At 45.1% G+C, this 23,746-nt stretch overlaps 1 long non-coding RNA gene across 1 annotated transcript in view; it reads right to left on the bottom strand.

Moving 5' to 3' along the window:
- Positions 1-6,462: 6,462 nt before the first annotated feature.
- Positions 6,463-23,746, bottom strand: part of LOC140347541 (uncharacterized) — a 30,778-nt gene continuing 13,494 nt past the window's right edge. The window contains exon 4 of the long non-coding RNA XR_011924380.1: positions 6,463-6,609. This is a non-coding gene — a long non-coding RNA (uncharacterized lncRNA). The remainder of the gene's footprint in view (positions 6,610-23,746) is intronic.

Below are 23,746 nucleotides of genomic sequence, written 5' to 3'. Positions count from 1 at the left end.
GCTAAAAAACTAAGAAATCCACCAGAATATTGCTCCAGAGTATAAGTCGCACCAGCCAAAAAATGTATATTAGAGAAGAAAAATCGCATTTTTGACCATGGTGAATATGTGTACGTATGCTAACGCTAACACCTTCAGCTACATGACGTATGCTAACGCTAACACCTTCAGCTACATGACGTATGCTAACGCTAACACCTTCAGCTACATGACGTATGCTAACGCTAACATCTTCAGCTACATGACGTATGCTAACGCTAACACCTTCAGCTACATGACGTATGCTAACGCTAACACCTTCAGCTACATGACGTATGCTAACGCTAACACCTTCATCTACATGACGTATGCTAACGCTAACACCTTCAGCTACATGACGTATGCTAACGCTAACACCTTCAGCTACATGAGACACAGACAGAACTGTGGTAAGTGTCTGGTATGTTAACGTAACATATGAACAGTTATTCAGATAACTATAGCATAAAGAACATGCTAACAAGTTTAGCAAAGCATCAGTTTTACCCCAAATCACTAAATCCACTGAATTCTTCTTCCTCTGTGTCACTTCTAAACAACTCCACAAACTCCAGAGGAAGAGGAAGTGCAGATTCTTCTTCTGCATCGCTTAGAGCCTAGAGCGCCCTCTTGTGGTTGCCAGTTTGAAAAGTTGCTCTGGAGTATAAGTCGCACCCCGGACAAAACTATGTAAAAATTCGACTTATAGTCCGGAAAATACAGTATCTAAAATTCATCTTTGAGTGCCTTGAAGGGGGAAAAGCACTTTATAAATACACTGTAATAATAATAATAGAATAGTTTGCATTATATATCGACATAAACGTTCAGGCGACAGAATTTACCGTTTGTTTGGCCAAAATGAGCTCTGAAATATCGAATTGCGATATCATCCATCATATCTCCTCCCACTTGTGAGCTTTATAATTTCTTAGTCGTGTTTGCGTCTCGCAATCTGATTACACCCTGTTTACACACAATATCGATCGTGATTCTATTCAGTCCGGTGCGGCGTTCCGTCACCGTCCAGCGCACAACCCGTCGTGTCTTCTTGTTTGTCCTCGCGTGGACAGAACCAGAGACATGTCAAATCGAGCATGTTCACGTCACATACAAGAAGGAAGAACGTCGCAAATCCCCGTATTAAAGGATATAACATGTTTATTTGTTCGAGGGCTGCGACTGAACTGGCGAGTGCGGGTTTCCTGACGAGAAAAGAAGGAAAAGAGAACTGGTACTCTGACAAAGATCAGATTATTATTGTTACGATATTTAAAATGTATTCTTAGAGGCCATATTCTGCAAAACTGACTGAGCTTAAAGCCGTTTAGTAACGTTAATCAGTATCTTAAACTAGTATTTGACGATACGGGCTAGGCCATTATCAATCACGTGTTTTCCCCGCGTCCCGGGACCACATACACGCCTGATACATCTGCAGGATACTACCATCTGTCCCTTTGTGGTCGCCTGAAAGAAAAACTGTGACAGAATGCAAATATTTCGACCGTGAAAGGCGCCTATGCACAAACACAAACAAAAAGCCAAGAAAAATGTCTATTTTTCCAGACATCCGTGAAGTATCTTGGGCACATTGTCTCTGTGAAGAGTAGAAACAGAAACTGAAGCCTTCACATTCTGTCCAAGTCCTTCAAACCGAAGGAGCTGCGGTCGTTCTTGGGGTTCACTGGTTATTATCAGGGATTATGCTTCCTTTACCAAACCCCTTAATGTTCTCACAAAAGGTTATGGCCCAGCACTAAAGTCTGCCAGCTTCTTACCTGTCTCTCTGGGGATCGGTGAAGAGCAGAACGTCAGAAAGCTTTTGAACTCGTGACAGACAGATGGGCAGACAGAGTCATTACATATGCGAGTGGTCTCGTTATCCCGCTCGCATGCGGCTGAAGTGGACTGTGGTGGGGACATTTCATGATGATCTCCAGGGACCACCACCCGTCCCACGCGTGTAGCCATCTCCTCACGGTTGCGTGCCACTGGAGGTTGACCCTGTTCCCCTCTGAGCCACCGCCCATCACAGCCATGTTTACCACCTGCAGCTGTATTTCACTGAGGAGCCATTGATTTCACTCGGCTTCAGCAGCGCTCGACCCTATGACGAATATCCAACATGTCTGAAATCCCTGCGAGCGTTCGATCTTGCACTCATCGTGAGCATCGGAATCGCTGCTCTCAGCCCCGTGTGCCAAGCACCACACAAACCCACAGAGACGCCAGCGTTTCTCCTGCTTTTAAAACTGTTCACACACAGGCTAGAGATGTCATTTTCCCTGCACAAAACAGTCTTATTCAGAGCTTCATTCAGAGCCTTATTTAGAGTCTTATTCAGAGCTTCATTCAGAGCCTTATTCGGAGCCTTACATCTTCAGAGCCCTATATCTTCGGAACCTTCCTCAGAGCCCTACATCTTCAGAGCCTTATTCTGAGCCTTTTTTAGAGTCTTATTTAGAGCCTTGTTCAGAGCTTTATTCAGAGTCTTATTCAGAGCCCTACATCTTCAGAGCCTTGTTCAGAGTCTTATTCAGAACTTTACTCAGAACCTTATTCAGAGCCTTATTTAAAGTCTTATTTAGAGACTTATTCGGAGCCTTATTCAGAGCTTTATTCAGAGCCCTACATCTTCAGAGCCTTATTCAGAGTCTTATTCAGAACCTTACTCAGAGCCTTATTGAGAGCCTTATTTAAAGTCTTATTCAGAGCCCTACATCTTCAGAGCTTTATTCAGAGCCCTACATCGTGCATCGACACTGTTCAAATCCAGGCTCAGAACAGTTCAGTTTAGCTGTGCTGCACTGAAAGGATTTAAGCTGTAATTATTCATGTTTTATATTTGTCTCTTTCTATGTCTAACACTTTGAATAACTTTGTGTACTATTTTGTGCTCTACAAATACACTTGGATAATCTCCGAATAAGCTGCATTAATCACTCCCGTTTAAGCACGTTTCAAGCACCTTCACTCACAGAGCTCCCTTTAGAAGTCACAAACAATCACAAACACTGTGCCCACTTTCGGAGGCCGACGCCCCTGTTCTGGGCCCAGTTCGGCGCCCGGTTCAGATCTCGTTAGTGGAGCAGTCGTTCAGTCGGAGGCGAATCGAGCGAGAGAAAATGGCCTTGAGCGAGAGAGACGGCGGCGAAACGGTCCATTTGAAACCGCGGCCGCCGAGTTCCTGATCGATGTTGTTCGGCGCAGTTCACGGCCAATAAGAGGAATCCACTAGGTTCAATGCACCGGGGTCTCCTCACCTCGATCCACGATTTTCAATGAGCGTTAACAAGGCGGACTTTGAATCGGGGCCAATTAACACAGGAATTAGCCAAATAAACTGAGAGTTGTTTGATCTGGAGACGCTGAGGATGGATTATTTGGACTGTGACTGGAACTCGATGTGATTGGACGTGATTGCGATGGGCGACAGGCTTTACCTGGTACGCGCCGGGGCCGGGCACGAGGCTGAGGGGGGCCTTGAAGCGCTCTCCTTTGGACACGAGGAGCGCCTTCTGAGGGACCGCCTTCGCCAGGGGACTGTACCGGCCTGGACCTGGGGACGTCACGACAACCAGTGTTACCATCGATCCCTGTGCGGACCGCCGGTGCAGCAGTCCGTGTTTCAGAAGGGATTATTCTTTTGCTTCTGTGACAAACATTCAAACATTCAATTTAAATCGGTTTGAAGTGCAGTTTAATCAATTTGAAAGAAAAGTGATATAACTGATTAAATTGTGAATTATTTGAGCACTTGTTCCATCTCTACTCGTCTAATCTACAGTGGCGCCAATGAGCACACGGGGAACTTCGACGCTAAAAGTTGAAGAAACGTGATGTTTTTGGGGTGGGCGAGGTGGATCATGTGGGCAATGTGGGCAAGGTGGGCGAGTTAGGTAATGTGGGCCAGGTGGGTGAAGTGGGCCAGGTGGGTGATGTGGGCGAGGTGGGCGATGTGGGCGAGGTGGACGATGTGGGGGAGGCGGACGATGTGGGCGAGGTGGACGATGTGGGCCAGGTGGACGATGTGGGGGAGGCGGACGATGTGGGGGAGGTGGATGATGTGGGCAAGGTGGGCGAGTTGGGTAATGTGGGCCAGGTGGGTGAAGTGGGCCAGGTGGGTGATGTGGGCGAGGTGGACGAGTTGGGCAATGTGGACGATGTGGGTGAGGTGGGTGATGTGGGCAATGTGGACAATGTGGGCGAGGTGGACAATGTGGGCGAGTTGGGTAATGTGGACCAGGTGGGTGAAGTGGGCCAGGTGGGTGATGTGGGCGATGTGGATGATGTGGGCGAGTTGGGTAATGTGGACCAGGTGGGTGAAGTGGGCCAGGTGGGTGATGTGGGCAATGTGGGCGAGGTGGGCGATGTGGATGATGTGGGCGAGGTGGGCAATGTGGACGAGGTGGGTGATGTGGGTGAGGTGGATGAAGTGGGCAATGTGGGCGAGGTGGGCGAGTTGGGTAATGTGGGCCAGGTGGGTGATGTGGGTGATGTGGACGATGTGGGCGAGGTGGGCGAGTTGGGTAATGTGGGCCAGGTGGGTGATGTGGACGATGTGGGCGAGGTGGGCAATGTGGACGATGCGGGGGAGGTGGGCAGCCACAGGAGCGATGCCCTGTCCCAGCATGTTATCACACAATGCTAACTGTTGGGCGTCACGGCGACGCAGTGGCACATTACAAAGATACGAGTCACATTTGCGGAGCTGTGGATGTTTTTTGTCCTTGTTCTAGAATCCATCCGTGTCCGTGTGGCAAAGCAGGCGTGGCACGTAGCATAATCTCAGGATACGGGCGACTTAAAAGTGCCACGAAACACGAGTCCAGGCATCTGGGTTAAACGGGTCGAAATGTAAAGTTTTGAATACGCAGCCTTTAGCGCCGGAGAGTAAATCTGCCCCGAGTGGAACCACAAACAGTTCAGATCTTTAAGCTCACGTCAGCTCCAACGCCGAGGACGACGCTGTTCTTTCCGAGCCTCGGGGAGACGGGATTTTTAATATGTTTTGAATTGAAAAAAGTTTGGTAGACAATAAACTGGGCTTCGGGGATTTTCCAAGTCGCCGCAACTTTCCAGGACTTAAAGCTTTTTCACGGCCAACGCGAGGCTCCGAGGACAGCGCGGATTCGCTTAATAACGATGAATGAAGTGGAACCCGGGAGCTCGGGCTGTGAATGTGACCCACGGCTCGATACACAATCACCCACGCACATCTGGGAGACAGGAACACAATGGTCTCACCGTCACGGGGCTACGAACGCTTAAAAGATCAGAAAACTGTTTAAGAAGAACTTCCTCCCGGGAAAGACATTCACGGTCAATTAGTTACCGACGTTGTGCAAAGTTCCAGCTCAGCGTTTACACGTGCGGGATGTTAAAATGTGACATCGTGTACGTTTACAGCGCGTTACGTAGAGTTAGATCATCTTAATAAGCCCACCAAAGGCAAACATTGAAGCTATTTTGGGGAATTGAGAGGAAAGCGATCCAGATTTACCGTATTTTCTGGACTATAAGTCGCACCGGAGTGTAAGTTGCACCAGCCAAAAAAATGCATAATAGAAAAAAAAAACATATATAAGTCGCACTGGAGTATAAGTCGCACTGGAGTTTAAGTCGCACCAGTCAAAAAGTGCATTATAGAGAAGAAAAAAACATATATAAGTCGCACTGGAGTATAAGTCGCACTGGAGTTTAAGTCGCACCAGTCAAAAAATGCATAATAGAGAAGAAGAAACATATATAAGTCACACTGGAGTATAAGTCGCACCAATCAAAAAGTGCATTATAGAGAAGAAAAAAACATATATAAGTGGCACTGGAGTATGAAATGCGGTTACAAGTGTGAAAATAACAAATATTATCACATATAAGTCGCTCCGGAGTATAAGTATATAAGTATAAATATAAGTATAAGTCGCAGCCCGGCCAAAACTATGAAATAATGTGCAACTTGTAGTCCGGAAAATACGGTACAGTATGTTTTGAATACACAGACATTAAGTGTGCGTCTAGTCTTGTTCGCTCATTTTTATAACATAATTAAACCAGGAAATGTTGTATGTTAATGCAATGTGTCCGAAGTGTTTATTAAAATACCACCAAAATATTGCAGTATTCAGCAGCTTTATCAAAGATCACACCGTGCGGCTCTAATGGACACACAGACGATCAGAGAGACCAAACAGTCCAAATCTATTTATATGCAAATTGGGTTTTGGGGGCCTCCTGGGGCGAGGCTGAGGGCGAATGGACCAGTCATAAATTATCCAAGTAAGTCATGAATCTATCAATTTTGAAACAACATTTTCAATGGGAGCATAATTGAGGTAAATATTAGGTTAGGGCCCCGCCGAGACGGAGCTAATTGGCCGGCGGCGCGGCAGAGGGCCGGGGGACGTTTCCCAGGCCCGCGGAGGCGACCACGATACCTGGCGTGTCCGGGTCCGCGGGGAGGAACGGGGTTTCCCGCGGCGCCGTGGACAGGAAGCTGCGCTGGCGGTTCCGGGCGTCTTGGCTCCGGGGCTCCGAGAACGAGTGGGTCTTCTCCAGAGGGCCGTAAGCGTTGGGAGAGGGCGTGTCCTACAGAGGAGGTGGAGGAACTTCAGTTACATGTGTGAGTCCTGACTTCAAGCAATAGAATATATTTATTTATTTATTTAATTGTAGTCATCATCTGGACTCTATTTTTTGTTTTTTTTTCTACAATGGAACACTTCTTATGTATTTATGTATTTATTTATTTATTTGTCTATGGGAGTTTTTATTTATTTATAGGAGATCTTCTACTGAAAGTGTTTTTCAGACTTCCTATAAGTGATCTGTTCTTCTGTATCTACCTCTGTATCTACCTGCGTTGCACCAATGAAATTTCCCCATGTGGGACAATAAAGGATTATTTTATCTTATCTTATCTTATCTTATCTTCTGGACAAATGAGGGATTACGCCTGTTGATTGATTGATTGATTGATTAATAGATTGATTGATTAATTGATTACTGAAAAGGTGAATTTACCGCCACCAACTGTAGTTGTACGTCTTTTCAACGCCACTGTTGGAAAAAAAGACAAAAAAAGAGAAAGAGGGAGAGAAAAAGCCACAAAAAGCCACATGTTCCAGGTACAGTATGTTCCAGGTACAGCATGTTCCAGGTACAGCATGTTCCAGGTAAAGCATGTTCCAGGTACAGCATGTTCCACGTACAGTATGTTCCAGGTACAGCATGTTCCACGTACAGTTCCAGGTACAGCATGTTCCAGGTACAGCATGTTCCAGGTACAGCATGTTCCACGTACAGTTCCAGGTACAGTATGTTCCAGGTACAGCATGTTCCAGGTACAGCATGTTCCAGGTACAGCATGTTCCAGGTACAGCATGTTCCAGGTACAGTATGTTCCAGGTACAGCATGTTCCAGGTACAGTATGTTCCAGGTAAAGCATGTTCCAGGTACAGTATGTTCCAGGTACAGCATGTTCCACGTACAGTATGTTCCAGGTACAGTATGTTCCAGGTACAGCATGTTCCAGGTACAGCATGTTCCAGGTACAGCATGTTCCAGGTACAGCATGTTCCAGGTAAAGCATGTTCCAGGTACAGCATGTTCCAGGTACAGTATGTTCCAGGTACAGCATGTTCCAGGTACAGCATGTTCCAGGTACAGTATGTTCCAGGTACAGTATGTTCCAGGTACAGCATGTTCCAGGTACAGCATGTTCCAGGTACAGCATGTTCCAGGTACAGCATGTTCCAGGTACAGTATGTTCCAGGTACAGCATGTTCCAGGTACAGCATGTTCCAGGTACAGTATGTTCCAGGTACAGTATGTTCCAGGTACAGCATGTTCCAGGTACAGCATGTTCCAGGTACAGCATGTTCCAGGTACAGTATGTTCCAGGTACAGCATGTTCCAGGTAAAGCATGTTCCAGGTACAGCATGTTCCAGTACAGTATGTTCCAGGTACAGCATGTTCCAGGTACAGCATGTTCCAGGTACAGTATGTTCCAGGTACAGTATGTTCCAGGTAGAGCATGTTCCAGGTACAGCATGTTCCAGGTACAGCATGTTCCAGGTACAGTATGTTCCAGGTACAGCATGTTCCAGGTACAGCATGTTCCAGGTACAGCATGCATGTTCCAGGTACAGCATGTTCCAGGTACAGCATGTTCCAGGTAAAGCATGTTCCAGGTACAGCATGTTCCAGGTACAGCATGTTCCAGGTAAAGCATGTTCCAGGTACAGCATGTTCCAGGTACAGCATGTTCCAGGTACAGTAGTCTATGTGCCCTACCAGGCTGAGGACGAGACATTTTCGTCATTAAAATTCAGTGAGCGAATAATGTACTTGATTTGGTTAACATAAGGTTTTTTCATTGTCCGTTGGACTGGAACCTGTGAAATCCACCTGGCAACCCCCATAGCAACGATACTTTTCTCGGTGTTATTGTGTATATTTGAAATGTAGTTCAAGCCAGAGTAGATCCAATCACCACCGACACACGCCGTCTCCTACTGAGCACATCGCCACAGCTTTTATTACTCCTTCGCTCATTAGACCAACACCTAAAAGAACTAATGAGATTCTAATGTCATAGAAGACTTTGGACCGTCTCCTCGCAGCCGCAGGAAGGCGCCGCGTCTCACAGGTGATTCCAAGGCAACGACACAGCTCCCATTAGCCTCGCTGTCATCGAGACTCGCCGGTAATTAAGCCGTCAGCGTCTGATGAGCCCGATCGAGTGCGCGCGGAGGTGTGGACGCCGCTGGAGACGGAACGCACTGTCACTCGGAGCACGTTCACGGCTGGAAAGAAACCCGACGAGAGGCGAGCGCACCCGCGGAAGCGCCGCCGCCTCCGTCCCTCTCGTCGCGGGCGTCCGCTCGGCTGTAATCATGGCGAGTGTTTGGCCCGCTATTTGTCCAACAGCGGGGAACGGAAAACTATTCATTTGAGGACGTAATGTCAGCTGGATCAAATTGCCCCGATTCGGTCGTCATGGTGTTCTTCAAGGGCGAGAGGCAGTAGCCACTCGTGTTCCTGTAATCATTGTAGTTATGAGTAGTATATATATGTGTTTTTACAAGAAATATTCAAAGGGAAAATCCATAGTTTGAGTGATTTTAGTGTGAAGGTTCAGAACTACGGGAGGGACAAGACACAAGGTTTGGTCCATCCCTATCCAGTACCCTACAGAAGTACCCTGCAGAAGTACCCTGCAGAAGTACCCTGCAGAAGTACCCTGCAGAAGTCCTCTGGAGAAGTACCCTGCAGAAGTACCCTGCAGAAGTCCTCTGGAGAAGTACCCTGCAGAAGTACCATGCAGAAGTACCCTGCAGAAGTCCTCTGGAGAAGTACCCTGCAGAAGTACCATGCAGAAGTACCCTGCAGAAGTCCTCTGGAGAAGTACCCTGCAGAAGTACCATGCAGAAGTACCCTACAGAAGTCCTCTGGAGAAGTACCCTGCAGAAGTACCCTGCAGAAGTACCCTACAGAAGTACCCTGAAGAAGTACCCTACAAAAGTACCCTGGAGAAGTACCCTGCAGAAGTACCCTACAGAAGTACCCTGCAGAAGTACCCTGTGGTATCTGTCCCAGCAAAACGTCACATCAATCACTCCCAGAGAACTTTACTTGAGATACGTCTTTTATCGTGTGTTTGTAAAGTATTTCCTGGTGTGTGTTTACAAGAGCGAGCGGAGAAAAGGACATGAACATGCGCTGCCCTGCTACACCAGCTTTGATCTTTTTTTTAAATAACTGTTGTGTTTGGAAGATACACACTACAACTGCAATAACTGTCGATACCTTCTTCATCCTCTGGTTTCTAAAGTTCACGTATCACTGCAGGTTTTGCGGCGCTCGGTGAAACTAAACATACATTTCTGGGTCAAACTGTTGTGTTCCGCTATGTTTTTGGCGCATTATTGGCCATAATAATGTTAGATTTGAGAAATGTTTTTCACTTCTACGCGTGGTAATGTCTTCTACCGAGGCCATGATGTCACTCACGTGGTCGAGTGTTTGTCAGTCGCCAAAACAGCCCTGGATTTTCATAGTTGCTGATGTTTTGGAGCTAACGCTAACTCCCCATCGATAACGCATTAGTGCTAAAACATGGGACGTAGAGTTTTGTTTGGAATCACTGGAAGGTTCTATAATAAGATAAGATAAGATCATCCTTTATTGTCCACACATGGGGAAATTTCATTGTTGCAACGCAGGTAGAGGAAAAGGACAGATAACTTGTAGGAAGTTTAAAAAACACTCTCAATAGAAGAACTCTTATAAACAAGAACTCGTATAAACAAAAACTCCTATAGAGGGGAAAAATAAATAAAAATAAAAATAAAATTAAAAAATACAAATAAATAAAATAAAAAGACAAGATAATACTAATAATAATAATAATGGAAAAATAATCTATTAACTCCTGAAATCAGATAACGATCCGTTCTTTTTGTGTGAATGCAAACGCCATTGAAAGTAACAACATGTTTTATTAAGTATTTGTAATAGTGACATGACAACCATATTGAAATGCCTCCTTCAGACCCTCCATATAGAAAAACTACATGTGCAAACTGATAATAGTCACTCTCCCAAACTCCCCCGCCCCCTCACCTGAAGACGCATCCGTCACCCGCCCGTGCAACCGTGTCGGGCCCCTTCCCCCGCCCCCGCACACTCCGCCACGCGCACGCCGCACTCACGTAGCGCCGCCCAGTGTCCATAATTACACGCGGGGCGCCGTGGAGAGCTACAGCGGCAGCACTCAGGTTGATTTTAATTACATGACACTTGGACAGCCCGTGTCACGGAGACGCGGCGCACGGAGCGGCGTGTGCGACGGCTGGTGCGCGCGGGGAGAGTCGCGGCTGTGGCCAGGTGGGCAGCCGTCGGACGCCGCGCCGACGCTGGAATATTGATGGGGTCCAGCGGCACAGTATCGACGCCTAATGGAGAACGCGGCCAATTACAGCAGAAAAGTGTCGTGGTTTTTAGGTGATTTGTTGAAAACGTCGGCAGGATTTCGCAGTCAATATGTCACGCGTGGCACCGAGAATACACTTGTGATATACGAGAGGCGCCGAGTCTGTCACGGCTCGGAATGACATGTGAAAAGTAGCATGAAGTAAGATTGTGAAGGATCAAGTACCTTTCTGTGTTGTAGATATGGCGTTATATAAATTGCTGTGTATAAATGGCATCAGCCCTGATTTGTTTTGACATAATTGGCAAGAGAACTTTCATTTAAGGATAAAGCGACATTTCAGAACACATTCCAGGTTCATCTGGACCAGAACCTTCCACCACAGCAGTTTCTTTACATCCCCAGCACTCATGAACCCTTTATAACACCTGTCACTTTAATAAATATGCCCACAACTTGTCCATTTGCACTATGTCTGACCAAACTGTAAATGATGTGTTTATATTCAGTCAAAGTAGAGTTTGTGTCTATTTTTTATTTTATTGCGTTATAGATCTTCATTTTTATGCATGCCTTAAGGTAGGTTTGTGCTTGACGCATCCGCGAGGTCCGCGAGGTCCCCCGACATTTGGTCATTTTTGCCGACACGCCCCCTCGCACTCCGTCTACGCTGACCTGATTTTCCGCGTTGGCGTCAGGGGGAAAATGTTAACTATGTGGACGGGGAGTTCATGCAGCTAGCTCAGATTTCTCCTGTTGATTCCGCATGAAACCCGCACAGACTATAAATACTGCCAACCGCACGTCTCATTTCACGCAGAATGTACATGCGGGACGTATAATCCAAGCTTAAGTTTATATATTTGCAATCACTATGCTGTTAATACTGTTGCCTCATGCCGCACTCTATCGCCAAAGCCAGTTCAGTGTTTTTTTTCACCGACAACGGCTATAAATCTTTTTTCTGACTCTGATTGCGAGGACCCACATTTGCACCGCCCCCTACTGTCTGCCATTACACACTTTGGCAGCAATTTACTGGACACGGTTGATGGTTGTCAGCGCAACGCTCGTTTTGGTGCCAGTGACTAAATGTTGTCGTGCCATAAATTCAACCGGACATTTTCACACTTCCAAAGCCACAGTTGATCCGCGGTCCCTTTCATTACAGTCGAGATGCGTTTTAGTTGTTATTTTCTGATTGCGCGCGGTGCAATAGTACTATTCCAAACTGACCGGACGAACTGATGGCCTTGGCGTGTGGCGTGACAGCTTTGACTAATGGCCTCCAGAACACGGCGCTGGAGAGTGACTGTTCATCTGCTCATTACTCAGAAACAGCACCAACACGGGCGGCTATTTTTACACATCTGCATTTCCATATTTCACATTAAATGGACGTATTTACCTCATCATTGGCGACGCCCACTGTACCTCCACGGTGCAATAATGATGTTCACTCCGGCTTTATGCGGAAAGCGAGGTTCACAGTTTACTTTAGTTACCTCGCTTCAACGTGCAAACTTTAAAATCTGGTCACAGAACGATCACCAAGAACGAGAAAATCTGATTTGGTCCTGGTTTTTAATCATTTTAGGCCCAATTTGGATCTATTTTTTAGTTCTTGTTCGTTCCTGGTCCAGTCCAAGTTTAGTTATAGTAATAATAATAATATAATCACAATAATCATCTCAATTTATTCATGGGTTTTATCTTCCATTCCATTTTGAGGACTTTACACCATTAAAAAGATGGGACATTTTGCGTCATTCTCGTCCCATCTGCATTTTTATAACTTCTTCTCAGCTCAACATTGAACTAGCAAACAAGAAAATACAACATAAGCGCTGGGGTCATTACCAAAAAATATACATACCAATTTGGCCCGTTATTAAATTATTCATTTGACTTCAACTTAAGCATAACGTCTGAACCGTAAGACGTAGAAGTAGAGCTTAAAACTAGACTTAGATCAACAAAACACTTTCAATGGTGCTCAACATTTAAAAAACAACAACGCTCTTATAGCCTTACAAATGTCACTTAAATCTTGGGAAAAGAAAATGTACTAAAAGAAACGAGTACTCGAAGTGCACCAGCGCCGTCTAGTGGTGAAATAAGTTAACGGTAATTCAACATTGTCCGTTGTTACATCTGTCGAGAAGTCAATTTGCGCATTTAAACGGTCCAAACACAGCTTTAACAGGAGCACGGTCTTTAAAGCTCTCTTAGAACAATGGATTCTTTACATTGAGTTATTGATCGTTGCCGAGCGTCTTTAGAAAAAGCCACGCCAAACGTCACCGGACTTCTCTTACGTCGTTGCGTTCCTTCGCCGTGGGAATCGAAGCGCTAACCCTGAGGCGATTGTCTGCGCCGATTGAGCCGCCGCCGCGTCCCGTCAGCTAAACTCAAACGATCCCATTTGCATTCGAGGACGTCGCGAGCGCCCGTCTCGTCGCTCCCGCGCGGTTTTGCCTTTCGCGGCGATACAAAAGAGCGCTCGTTGCGGCGTCGGTGCGTTTGGCGAGCAGCTGCCGTCTCATCATGAACACTTAACGCCATCTGTGGAGGTGCTCAGTGGCATAAAGGCCTAATGAGCTCTACTCGAGTTCACAGAAGAAACAGAGAAACATCGCCAGCCGTTCACTCCACAAACTGCACTTGGACCGGCGTCTGAATGTGCTGACGGGAGACGGACACATTTATCATCCTGTCGGCCGCAGATCTGAATGTTATTGCCTCGCCGCGGGTTGTTTGGCTGGGTATTTTTTTTAAGAGCGTAGTCGTTTTTTTGTCATTCTGGTCATTTCGAGGTATTAGGTATTTCACACAAACGCTGAAAAGTACAATTAAGGAGGAATTATGACACGCAGCTAGGGACGTTACATATTTTAGTGTGATTTTTGTGAGAACGATTATCCACTGGCTTCAGAGTGATGAAAAGTAGCCATAACAATTAACAATTCCAAACTAAATATTTTATCTTTTGAATGGTGAAAATGTTTGCCAATAAAGAAAGGAAAGGACCGAGCTGAAACGTGAACACATCTGTCGAAACACCACATTCTTTCAATTACGGGGATGATTTTACAGACAGATTCTTGTGCGTGGAGCAGTTTGAGAAGAAGGCTCGGGCTTCCTTTTCAGGCATTAAACCCAAAGCTTTGGTAACGCTACGTTGACGCTCCTCATGACTTTACGGACATTGGCTGTGATTAAAACAACAAGTTGATCTTTGATTAGTCATGATTAAAATTATATTAACTGTCTGATCCTATGTAAAGTTCTCACAATTACAATTACTTTGTATTGTATTTACTCTACAATTATCGTGACCTGAGACATTATTTTTTTATCAATTAACCAAAACATCTTGAGAACTCAATCCCTACAACAATGAAACATAATGAGGAGGTAGAAATAAATGTCGTATGCACTTCACGCTCAAGAGAATCGAGAAGAGATGAACGTGCAAACACACAAGACTGAAGCAAAGCGCTCCTCGACCAATCAGAGTAAGCGTTAGCCGTCCCCTCTGTGGCTCCAGGGTCGGGTCCACAGCTGCTCAGTCCTGGTTTAGAGCCCCTCTTGGACCAGACTGGACCGGCCCCTCTCCAGCTGGACTCGGAGGACTTGGCTCCGAGCGGCTTCACCTGCTTCCAACAGCTGTCTTCAGGGGGCGGAGCTGCGAGTGACAACAGCTGTCTGCAGGGGGCGGAGCTGCGAGTGACAACAGCTGTCTGCAGGGGGCGGAGCTGCGAGTGACAACAGCTGTCTGCAGGGGGCGGAGCTGCGAGTGACAACAGCTGTCTGCAGGGGGCGGAGCTGCGAGTGACAAAAGCTGTCTGCAGGGGGCGGAGCTGCGATTGACAACAGCTGTCTGCAGGGGGCGGAGCTGCAAGTGACAACAGCTGTCTGCAGGGGGCGGAGCTGCGAGTAACAACAGCTGTCTGCAGGGGGCGGAGCTGCGAGTAACAACAGCTGTCTTCAGGGGGCGGAGCTGCGAGTGACAACAGCTGTCTGCAGGGGGCGGAGCTGCGAGTAACAACAGCTATCTGCAGGGGGCGGAGCCCCCTGCAACGTTTTCTCCACAAATGCCTGCTCGATCGGCATAAAACTATAATTTCATATGAACAACAGGTATAAATACACAGAATAAAGTCAACATTGGACAATCGTAAAAACCTGCCCTTTAAACCCTCAAGGCTGCAGCTTCTTCCCATTCGTCCCGCTCCGTCACTGATCGCAGCGTGTTCGTTCGCCGCCTGTGAAACGCTTTTATTTGGAGTGGCAGCTTGTTTTTTGAGGAGCGGCCGTTTCTCAGTCGACTCGTTTTATTTGGGCCGACGGCGGGACGGCGGCTGTAATCCGCACTCACACAGACAGAGGGAGCAGGCGAGGCTCCAGACGTAACTCACAAACTGTCCACACAACATAAAACACAAAAGCGCTACACCAACAACTTCTCCATCTGCACCGTTCAAACTTTTCAATCTTCTTTCGCCTCCGGTCAAAGAAAAAACAAACAAAAAATGGTGCAGAACTGCCATTTGTAACGGCACAATAAGATTATACTTATACAGTCTGTGCTTATGTAAAGGGTGAATAACAGACGCATAACACAACTGGATCACGTTTGTCATGTTGTGTTGAGCAGAGACTGAAAAGATATTTTTGATGTTGAAGTATCCATATTCAATTGTGCCAAACTACAGCAATGTTGGAATTATTTTAGATTTTTTTGTCAAACGTCTTCAGTAACTTAAAGGGCCCATGACGGGTTTTTACGATTTTGTAATTTTGACTTTATTTGGTGTGTTTATACCTGTTGTACATATAAATAATAGTTTTACGCCAATCGAGCAGGTATTTGTGGAGAAAATGTAACAAAATCTGTAGAAAAATGACAGGAAGTGACATCACACTAGGGACTGTTGCTGCCGTTAAAGTTTATGCTGAATTTACACACAAAACTTTTTTGACTCTCAAAACATTAATTCAACAAAATAAAGTTGCTCTCATATATTTTTATTTGTCAAATTAAAAAAGTGTTGACATTAGATGAGTTTTGGCCCAGTGTTTGCTGGGTAATTTCCTAGTGTGATGTCATCAATTACAAACAGGAAGTGAAATTATAATCCTAAAAAATGTGCAATTCGGGATAATATTTTTTGAATTCTTAGCAAAATTCGAATGTATTTGAACAGCATTTCAGTTCAATGAGTCATCCGACCTGTAGGGGGCGCTTTAATGCAGCATTTTGAGGTTTTGTATAGATTGTCGTTAGGTTGACAACTGGACAGGACGTAGACTTTCCCATAAATCCTTTCAGCCTCTGTAGATATGCTAAATCCAGAGCTCTTTGTTGGAGTGACGCTGACGAGCTGCAGTTTCTTCACATAACTTCAGTTCTTCCTGTTTGTTTTTCACCTCAGTCCAAAAAGTCTATTCGGCCGTATCCTGTGAGGTCAGAGCGAGTGCGGAACATTCTCTGAGACGAATCCGCCTCCTGTCTGAGCCGCACACAGGAGACTAAAGCGCGGCAATTTAACAACAACGCGGCGACGGCAGAACGAGAAGAAAGCAAAAAGAGGGACGGACGGAGACTGAAACGAGACGTGTGAAACAAACAGGAAAAAAGTGAATCGTCATTCTACTGGTCCAAAAGCTGAGTGATGATGATGACGATGATGATGATAACGATGATGATGATGACAATGATGATGATAACGATGATGATGATGACAATGATGATGATGACGACGATGATGACGACGATGATGATGATGACGACGATGATGATGATGACGAGGATGATGACAATGATGATGATGACGACTATGACGATGACGGCGATGATGACGATGATGATGATGACGATGATGACAATGATGATGATGACGACTATGACGATGACGGCGATGATGACGATGATGATGATGACGATGATGACAGCGATGATGATGACGATGATGATGATAACGACGATGATGATGATGACGAGGATGATGACAATGATGATGATGACGACTATGACGATGACGGCGATGATGATGACGATGATGATGACGTTGATGACGGCGATGATGATGACGATGATGATGACGATGATGATGACATTGACGACGATGATGATGATGACGATGATGACGACGATGATGATAACGATGATGATGACGATGATGACGACGATGATGACGACGATGATGACAATGACAACGATTATGATGATGACAATGATGATGATGACGACTATGACGATGACGGCGATGATGATGACGATGATGATGACGTTGATGACGGCGATGATGATGACGATGATGATGACGATGATGACGGCGATGATGATGATGATGACGATGATGACGATGATGATGACATTGATGACGGCGATGATGATGACGATGATGATGACGTTGATGACAGCGATGATGATGACGATGATGACGGCGATGATGATGATGACGATGATGACGATGATGATGACGTTGATGGCGGCGATGATGATGATGACGATGATGACGATGACGATGATGACAATGATGATGACATTGACGACGATGATGATGATGACGATGATGACGACGATGATGATAACGATGATGATGACGATGATGACGACGATGATGACGACGATGATGACGACGATGATGACGACGATGATGACAATGACAACGATTATGATGGTGACGATGATGATGATGACAACGATGATGACGACGATGATCACGACGATGATGACGATTACTTATTCATTTGGTCGAGACGGTGCATGTTAATGAACATAAAGTACATCAGAGCTATATAACGTAAGGCCCAGGGGCCAAATCAGGCCCTCCAAGTGATGGCTAAGGCCCACGACCCGTCTACCAAATACTAAAAATAACAATAATACATGTTGTTTACTGGTTTAATTCTGGGTTAGCACTAGTTTAGACCTGATTTGGTCTTGGCTTAGTCCTTGTTTCTCCTTTAGACCTGTTCAGATTATGGATTCGTTCAGACTTGGTTTAGTCCACTCCTAGTTTCATAGTTTCATGCTGGTTCAGTACTGATGAAAAAGCATTTTGTATGTTATTTCTCACAAAAATCTAATCTAGCAGCACTAGCAGTCAAATTATTGAAACGGTGTTGGGGATATTTGACCTCCGGCCCAGAGGCCTTGACCCTCCAAAAATCTGTCCCTGAGGAAATGAAGCTGAATAGCCCTGGAGAGCGTGTGGAGAAGAGCGTGTGAAGAGGTGTTCCTGCTGCACGTGTCTGGACGCACTCGTTTTAGATCAGCAGAGATGACACACCACGCTCCCTCCACTGCACGAACTCATTTGTTTTTGATCCTACGTTAAAATGAAAACTACCAGAGCGTCGGGTGTTTATTTGTGCTGCCGGAGAGAAAACAACCGTCTGAAACGAAAATACTGCATGTTAATGAGCTTTCTATGTTTGCCAAAAATGTTGTTGTTGTTGTTTCTGTTGTTGTTGTTGTTGTTGTTGTTATTGTTTCTATTGTTGTTCCTGTTGTAGTTTCTGTTTCTGTTGTTTCTATTGCTGTTGTTTCTATTGTTGTTGTTTCTATTGTTGTTGTTGTTGTTTATGTTGTAGTTGTTGTTTCTGTTCCTGTTGTTGTGGTTTCTGTTGTTGTTGTTTATGTTCCTGTTGTTGTTTCTGTTGTAGTTGTTGTTTCCGTTCCTGCTGTTGTTGTTGTTTCTGTTGTTGTTTCTGTTGTTGTTTCTGTTGTTGTTTCTGTTGTAGTTTCTGTTGTTGTTTCTGTTGTTGTTTCTGTTCCTGTTGTTGTTGTGGTTTCTGTTGTTGTTGTTTCTGTTGTTGTTTATGTTCCTGTTGTTGTTTCTGTTGTTGTTGTTGTTGTTGTTGTTTCTGTTGTTGTTGTTGTTGTTGTTGTTGTTTCTGTTGTTGTTGTTGTTGTTTCTGTTGTTGTTGATTCTGTTGTTGTTGTTGTTTCTGTTGTAGTTGTTGTTGTTGTTGTGTGTCATATTGTACAAAAACACTGGACCAAATCAACAAGGAACTGTTTTTGACACCGCCGTCCCAAATGTGGAATAATGTACTTGGGCCTCAAACCCCTCATGGACACAGTGGATGGATACTTCTGGAACACACTCCTGCAGCTGGGAAGAAGAAGACCCTCACAAAGAAGTGTACGACTCAAACCGCTCCGAAGATTAAAGACTGGACTAATGTCATAACGGACAAACAAACAAGGGAAAAAAACAACCTCAAGGCAACTTATAAATAGACACATTTTTCTTTTTTAAATGGACAAAATGAGAAAATTATTCAGATATTATTCTGCTCTAATCAGTTTTTTTAAAAAATGCATCCCCTCCCATTATTTTCTACTCTTACGCCTTTACTTGCTTTACGTTCTACCAGGTCCAACTCATTCTTTGTGTGTTTTTTGTGTTGTTTTTGTTGATCGATGTTCGAATAAAAACTCAAATAGAAGCGTCAAATTGAAGACTTTTAACTGTGTAATAGTGAAAAGACAATTAAAATGAAACACGTCTAACGTCAACATTCTCTCACTGACGTTCTTCACCTAAAACTGAACTAAACAGAACGCGTCCAGACCAACACGTTAAACATATGTATATTTCATATTTCATCGCATGGATCCGAGCTGCCTTTTTAACCGCAGCGTGTCGATAGCTGAAGTATAAGCCCTCGCACTGTATCTCTGCTCACGGAACGTCAATACGAGCGTTGCGGCTGATGTAATTTCCCTCCCGGATCGATAGCACGATATCAGCGCGCGCCTGGTTTGTTTTCACGCTGGATTCCCGACCAGAACTTTAGATAAACACACGCCGCACGCTTCCATTTACCGCGAGGGGCCCGGCGGTCCGGAGAGGGCGTCCGCGATTGGCCGAGGCGAAACTAACAGACGCAAACGTGGACGCCAAGAGGAGGATCCATAAGTGGCGACGGGAAAACAGGAGGTCATTTCTCTGATTTGTTTTTTGATCCCCGAGGAAATGAGCCGCTGGAGCCCCTGGAGCCACTGGAGCCACTGGAGGCCAAACGTAAATTGCGTTATCAACTGAACCGGCAATTTCTACAAATGTAATATGTTCCCGGCAAAATAAAGCAGGAAGTTCATCTATAAGTGAGTCCAAATAGGCAAGAATTAAATAGGTTTGTACAACGTTTCACTGGCGGAAATGTAAAGAAAGGTTGTGGTCAGAAGAATCTAAACCCTGGCTAACGAATCAGAAATGTGTAGATCAGAACTAGTACAAGACCTTGTGATGATATTAAAGAAACCATGATTTTGTTGAAAATAATAGTATATTGTCTAAAAATGTGGGATTTTCTTGTATTGAGTCTTTTCTGTTGTAAGAGTCTGAAATGTTTGCACTGTAACAACACGACTTCACATGCACCGAACACGCAGCTAACACAGCTAACAGCGTGTTAGATGCTAACAGCGTGTTAGATGCTAACAGCGTGTTAGATGCTAACAGCGTGTTAGATGCTAACACGCTGTTAGCGGCTACAGTCTGAACCCGTAAACTTAGAACATGACCAAGTCTAACATCAGGTACTTTTGTCTAAGTTTTAGTCCAATAATTAAGGTCGTTTTGAATGGGGGTCTAAACAAAATATGTCATTTTATTTTAGCTCAAACAAACTAAATCTCTCATAAATGTTGGTAATTTAATCATACATTAATGATACACTTTTTCCAGGATTCAAACGGGCCCCTGCTCTCCAGCGCCCCCTGTTTATGAGCGACCCTGCACACTGGACTGACACAACTGACATCATGCTCAATGTCGCTTCTCAACGAATTCAACCGAAATGTGGTGAGAAATGCTGCGGTGATTTGCACGATTAAATCTACAAACAAATTATTTCATCAGCTGTTTGTGAATTATGGATCGACCTGGAATAAAGACTAAAATCATATGTGAGGAAGAACTTTCTGGATTCCAAAGTCATGCGCTATGTGCAGGTACTGATCGGGTGCTTCAGGTGCGTGCCCATGGGTGCGGGGGGGGCAGCCACATTAGCATTTACCTATGCTAACTATGCTACTGCGCTACCTTCAAACTGCTCAACTCTGGACTTGAAAATCCTTTGTGAAGTCAATGCGCAATGTTCAGTTCAAATATGACATGTAAATATGAAAATATGTTGATATGTTAAGATGACAGATTTATAGCACTTTATTCTTACTACGATAGTGATATTTCATTTCATTATTTATCATTTTGATGAATGTATTTTTTCTGCAACATTCTTTCCCTTTAGGCATGAATAAATGTCTGAATAAAGAGTCTAGTTTACTCCTCCATGCACAGGTCTTGCGCCCTCTGCTGGTACAACATCAGACTCACTGTTTTAACCTCTCAAACCTCCGTCTGAGCAGCACAGAGCATGATGGAGCTGAGCGGTGTGACGCCCGGGGCCCAGGGGCCGTTTAACATGCACTTCCTCTTCATTCTTATTCAATCGTTCGCACGCTTCCATATGTCTAAAGCTCCAGTCAAACCACACGAGCACAAATCTCTGCTGCAGCTCGGCGTTTGTTTTTTCCCGCCTTCTCGCTCTCCTCCGTCGGCCCCTCCAGTCTGAGCACAACTCTCCCGGGGGCCCCCAACGATGACAGTAAAATCCATAACGCGTTCGTAAGTCCATTTTCCCGTTTTTGTTCTCTTCCCCCGTCCGGCCGTAAATAGAGTCAGCGCTGTGACGCGGCGTTAGCTGTCCGCGGACATATCATAAAAATGCAATGAAATCTGCCGGGCAAAAGTCAATACATGTCAGCGGCGGGGCCCCGGGGCCAGTGTGGACAGGAGGTACTGAGGAAGATGTCAGTCACGCCATGTATGAAGCGTTATATTAGTATTCTGCTCCAGATTTCACTGTTGCATCCTTTTATATCCTTGGACATAAATAAGAAATCAGTTTGTGTAGCATTGTATTGTTTTGTATAAATACTGGGCGTGTTCATGGTTCACCAGTTTAATAATTAATCTGTATCAGAATCAGAAAAGGGTTTATTGCCGTCGTTAATGAACAGAATTCACAAACATTGAACTTGTTTTAATGATTCTGTGCAACATAAAATAATGAACAATGAATAAGTCAAAATAGAAACAATTTAAATCTGCTATAGGATAAAATAACAATAAGCTATCAGATTAAAAAATAAGAATTAAAATAAAAATTAGGCTTATATGTACACAAATGTACAGTTGAGTTTACACATGTAGTGCAGAAAGTGAGCAGATTACACGTTTTACATTTGAACTGCCGTGTTTTATAAATGTGGTTGTAATACACAGTTGTGCCACCAGAGGACATGCAAGTGCCCCATACAACTCAACATGGAAAAAAAGTTTGCTGAAAAGCGCTAATAATGGATTTGTCTCATAAAAACGGAGCAAACCCGAGTGACACTGGCGGTTTATTGTGATTATGATTATTCAGGGGTTTTTGCTCAGTTTTAAAATACAAAAAGCGAGAACAACTCAAAGTAACTTTTAAATGTGGTGCTATTTTTTCTTCTTAAAAGTGGAAATGTTTTCATGATTTATGTGCTGCTACACTCTTTGCCACAGGTTCAATTCAATTCATTTCATTTTTGTAACGCCCAAAATCACAACAGCAGTTTCCTCAGAGGGCGACAGTGAAAAACGTATTAAACAATGTTCCCCTGTCCTTGGACAAATGTCCCAGGGTCCCCTGTCCTTAGAAAAATGTCCCAGGGTCCCCTGTCCTTAGAAAAATGTCCCAGAGTCCCGTGTCCTTAGACAAATGTCCCAGGGTCCCCTGTCCTTAGACAAATGTCCCAGGGTCCCCTGTCCTTAGACAAATGTCCCTGGGTCCCCTGTCTTTAGACAAATGTCCCAGGGTCCCCTGTCCTTAGACAAATGTCCCAGGGTCCCCTGTCCTTAGACAAATGTCCCAGGGTCCTCTGTCCTTGGACAAATGTCCCAGGGTCCCCTGTCCTTAGACAAATGTCCCAGAGTCCCCTGTCCTTAGACAAATGTCCCAGGGTCCCCTGTCCTTAGACAAATGTCCCAGAGTCCCCTGTCCTTAGACAAATGTCCCAGGGTCCCCTGTCCTTAGACAAATGTCCCAGGGTCCCCTGTGCTAAAACAAATGTCCCAGAGTCCCCTGTCCTTAGACAAATGTCCCAGAGTCCCCTGTCCTTAGACAAATGTCCCAGAGTCCCCTGTCCTTAGACAAATGTCCCAGGGTCCCCTGTCCTTAGACACATGTCCCAGGGTCCCCTGTCCTTAGACAAATGTCCCAGAGTGCCCTGTCCTTAGACAAATGTCCCAGAGTCCCCTGTCCTTAGACAAATGTCCCAGGGTCCCCTGTCCTTAGACAAATGTCACAGGGTCCCCTGTACTTAGACAAATGTCCCAGAGTCCCCTGTCCTTAGACAAATATCCCAGGGTCCCCTGTCCTTAGACAAATGTCCCAGGGTCCCCTGTCCTTAGACAAATGTCCCAGAGTCCCCTGTCCTTAGACAAATGTCCCAGAGTCCCCTGTCCTTAGACAAATGTCCCAGGGTCCCCTGTACTTAGACAAATGTCCCAGAGTGCCCTGTCCTTAGACAAATGTCCCAGGGTGCCCTGTCCTTAGACAAATGTCCAGAGTCCCCTGTCCTTAGACAAATGTCCCAGGGTCCCCTGTCCTTAGACAAATGTCCCAGAGTCCCCTGTCCTTAGACAAATGTCCCAGGGTCCCCTGTCCTTAGACAAATGTCCCAGAGTGCCCTGTCCTTAGACAAATGTCCCAGAGTGCCCTG

This window comes from Eucyclogobius newberryi, unplaced genomic scaffold, assembly GCF_026437365.1.
Source record: "Eucyclogobius newberryi isolate DKJ021-1_F unplaced genomic scaffold, fEucNew1.0.hap1 SCAF_6, whole genome shotgun sequence".
Lineage (NCBI taxonomy): Eukaryota > Metazoa > Chordata > Actinopteri > Gobiiformes > Gobiidae > Eucyclogobius > Eucyclogobius newberryi.
This window is presented reverse-complemented; position numbering and strand designations above follow the sequence as displayed.